Consider the following 3313-nt stretch of genomic DNA (forward strand, 5'->3'; position numbering starts at 1 on the left):
AGGGAATTCGACCATGTTCGGGCTGTGATGATAAAAATTCTTGAACTTGATACTTTCATAAAACACGTGTCAGACCCACCCTTTTAGCCTAGCAGATCATCGAGCCAAACTATTGAGTTTGGCAACACCTGGTGGACCCAAATAGTGTCTTTATGCCTGGGCTTAGCATTCTTTTAGACGGCTTAGCATTCTTTTAGACGGCTTAGCATTCTTTTAGACGGCTTAGCATTCTTTTAGACGGCTTAGCATTCTTTTAGACGGCTTAGCATTCTTTTAGACGGCTTAGCATTCTTTTAGACCCAAATGTTGGGTTAGGCGTCATTTGCTAATCTCAAGTGTTGTTTAGATTTAGAAGATGCCAAATCCTATGCCAATTAGGTGTTACCATCCAAAGATAATTGAATCTAGTTAACACTAGAACCAACAATATATAGATCTAATGGTGGTCAGATCTAATAGTACCTGACTCTAACCAATGCCAGACCCTGCAAGTATTGACCAGAACCAATACGCTTAGGGTTTGGTATATTATCGAGCCCAACTACAGTTGTATCTTACTGATACTAGACCCAACATATCTAAGTTTGATATACTGTTAAGCCTAATAATGGTTGGATCTAGCTAGCATTATTCCCAACACGCATTGCCTTGGCCTACTGCCAAGCCAACCTATAGTTGGGTATAGCGCTAGCTAAACCCAATCAACATTTGGGTTTGGTTTCAACCAGACCAACTCGTATCTATTGATATATATTTGTGTTGGTATGCCTCAATTCAATATATTTAAAAATTTTAAAAAATTATATTTATATGTTTTTCTAGAATCAGTATCTTTTTATAAAAATATACTATAAAATCTTTGTGAATCTCAAAGTCTGGACTAAGTACAGAATTATAGAATTCAATTTAATAAATGTTATACCCTTTAAAATGAGACGGGCATGAGTTAAAGAAGAAGTGTAAGGTAGCAGCATCTCTTGGGCATTCAAGAAGTTTGAATTAGATATCAAGAGCAGCCTTGCGACTGACCAGCCATCCAAGTGGGAAAATGGAAATTGGCCGGCCGCCATCTCCCATGCGGTCTTTGTCTACCAACTATTCAAGCGAGTGTAAATGGAAATTGACAGAAATGCTAAAAGGGAAGAGGGATTGCAAGATAATTAATTAGAGACTCCGCCGCCTCAGTCCACCGTTTACAATTAGTTTCACTATTTACTAAATAAATTTGATTTTTTTTTTAAGGTTAGATAATTCTTTCAAGGCAATGTTTATTGATACGGAGAGTGTTAAAATAGAACCGTGAAATGCACATATATTGTAAATGCCTACATAATTTGTGTTTGACTGGTAAGAAGAAGAAGAAGAAGAAGAAGAAGAAGAAGCTAAATGGATCATAAATATGGGATTCACATGGTTTGATTTGAGGTTTCAATTTAAGTGGTAAAGGAGATGACATTTTTCTTAGTAATTATACCAATGCTATTGAAATAAAAAAAAAACTAAAATAGCTATTGAAATTATTTTCGAGCATGACATATCTGTTTGTGTTTTTTAGTTAGAAATTATTTTTCACATTAAATTAATTTTTTTAATATTCTCATATCGTTTTAATATAATAATATCAAAAATAAATTTTAAAAATAAAAAAAATAATATTTCAATATATTTTTAAATAAAAATATTTTATAAAATAATCATTATCACAATATTAAACGGGTTCATAGATTCTAATAAGGCTCCACTTTGCATTTTTTTTTTTTAATTATTCAACTTTCTTTTAAACGGGTTCATAGATTGTAATAAGTCTGGATTTGATGGCTAGTTTTAAAACTATTATAGTTATAAAACGCAATTCTGTAATTGACTTGGTTTAAAGTCTAGGCTGCTGGGTAAATTAATTCAGCTTTGTCAACTGAAAATAATATTATTTTAATAAAAATTTAATTTTTTTTTACTATCCCAACACGGGCGGATCATGTCATAAATTGGCTGGTAACTATAGTTTTAAAACCCGGCCCGGCGGGTTGACCCGGGACCCGGCCGACCCGGGGCTGGGATCGGGCCGGGTTGATGAAAAAATAAGGTAAGCTATGACCCGGTGTGACCCAGCTGACCCGGCGGGTTGACCCGGAAACCCGGACGACCCGGCAAAACCCGATAAAAAAAAAAAAAAAACTAAAATAGCTATTGAAATTATTTTCGAGCATGACATATCTGTTGTGTTTTTTAGTTAGAAAATATTTTTCATATTAAATTAATTTTTTTAATATTCTCGTATCGTTTTGATATAATAATATCAAAAATAAATTTTAAAAATAAAAAACCACCGGACCGGGTTTAAAAACTATGCTGGTAACGGTTTGCCGGGCCTAACAGGTCTTATAATAAGGCTAAACGTTCCCGTTGCAATTTCAGTGTTTCATGATTTTTGTGACATAATAATAATAATAATAATGAAAAAAAAAGGCCCATTTCAGTTGTTTCCAGTATCAATCTTAATTTCTATTTTCTTCTTTAATAAATTAACAGATGCTGTCCTTTTCGGGATAAGAACCATCTGGGCAGAGCAGGTTTCCATCTGAACGCCACTTCTGTTCGGAAGATGACGACCTGAATAAATTTTTTGACATTAAAGTTTCTTTTCAGCCTATTTTGTTGTTTAGTGTTCCATTTTTACCTTTCCGTTTAGACGATATTACAATCCTACTTCAAGGTTTATCCGCCACAAATCTTATTCCTGCCGGATACCAGGCATTACTCGTGGAAGAATGGGCAGCCATTTTCATATTTGAAAAAAGCTTCAAGCAGCCGTACACGCAAGAGCAAGGAATTGACATCTTCCAGGTTTTCCATTTCATCAACCAACCAACAGTTGACTGAAAAAAAAAGTTTTGAGTTAGTATTATAGTAATTTTTATAGTTGTAATTTTAAAAAAATTATTTTGAATAAAATTAGTTTAAAATTTATATATATTTAGTTAAAATTATAATTAAAATTAAAATCGAATAAAAAATAATTTAATATATTTAGTTATTAATAATTTTTAAATTAAAGTTATAATATATATATATTAATAATTTTTAATTTAAATATTATTACATTTTGAAATAAATAATGTTTTATATAAAATATTTTTTTATTATTTTATTAAATTATTTACAATTTTATAAAAAAATTCATTCAATAAAGACTACAATTTTTATTGTTTTTTAAATTTACAATAAAATCAAGTAAAATATTATCAATAATAAAATTATAATTATAATAAAATTTTAAAAATATTAGGTCATTACTGATCTCTTTCTAATTTAT

This window comes from Populus euphratica, unplaced genomic scaffold (assembly GCF_000495115.2).
Source record: "Populus euphratica unplaced genomic scaffold, PopEup_1.0 scaffold2119.1, whole genome shotgun sequence".
NCBI classification, from domain to species: domain Eukaryota; kingdom Viridiplantae; phylum Streptophyta; class Magnoliopsida; order Malpighiales; family Salicaceae; genus Populus; species Populus euphratica.